The sequence below is a fragment of the Sinocyclocheilus grahami genome, unplaced genomic scaffold (assembly GCF_001515645.1).
Source record: "Sinocyclocheilus grahami isolate Dianchi unplaced genomic scaffold, SAMN03320097.WGS_v1.1 scaffold48.1, whole genome shotgun sequence".
NCBI classification, from domain to species: domain Eukaryota; kingdom Metazoa; phylum Chordata; class Actinopteri; order Cypriniformes; family Cyprinidae; genus Sinocyclocheilus; species Sinocyclocheilus grahami.
This window is the reverse complement of record NW_015505227.1, coordinates 3,075,150-3,076,067: the sequence shown is the minus strand read 5'-3', so window position 1 is coordinate 3,076,067 and position 918 is coordinate 3,075,150.

Here is a 918-nt window from a genome sequence, read left to right as displayed (position 1 = left end):
TCGCGTTCCGTCTCGCGGAGGGGAGCGAAGCGGTTCTGGGTGGAGGTCTTGAAGACCGGAGGCGGTGGAGGGGGAGAGGTCGTCGCCCGGGGCCTGGCTTGCGTCTTCCGCTGCGGCTGCATCCAGGGTCCGTGGTGTCCCAGCGCTGGAGTGAAGGACATCTGGGAAGATCGCGTCCTGGGTGCACCGGGCCTGTGCAGAGAAACACACGGAGTAGAGGTGGTGGGAGAGTTAGCAGCGCGCTGTATACTTACCTCGGACTTGTGAGCGTCAGCCTGGGATGTTTCCAGCGTGGCTCTCCTCTCTCTCAGCTGGGTCTGCTTTGCCACCAGGTCCCGGATCTGCTTCTCCACGGCCTCCAGCTCGACCTGCACCGAATGCAGCTCGAACGTGTCCTCACCTGCACTCAAAGGTAGACACACATCCGCCATTAAAGCAAGTAACAGTGAGTAAAACAATGGAAATGTGTGTGAATAGAGTATTAGTGTAAGCGAGATTAGCGGCAACCATGCTGGCGATGCTAGCGGGCTATATGCTAATAGCGGACTCGGAAAGTCAAAATAGAACTAGTGCTAACAAGGCGCTCTGATTGTTTTTGTCGTAGAATACGATAGGGGATATATTCACACGTTATAGAACTGAAAAGGATGGTGTATAAAATTGATTATAATATGATTTTAAGATAAAAAATTAGACGACAAAGAATTAACTTTACGGAGCTCAAACTCAAAACACACGGCAGCAACAAACAGGAAGTGACGCCATTAACCGCAACCATCAATGAATAAATAGCCATAGCCATAAATAGCAATAGCCAACAATACCAACAATACATTGTATGAGTCAAAATTATCCATTTTTCTTTTATGCCAAAAAACATTAGGATATTAAGTAAAGATCATGTTCCATGAAGATATT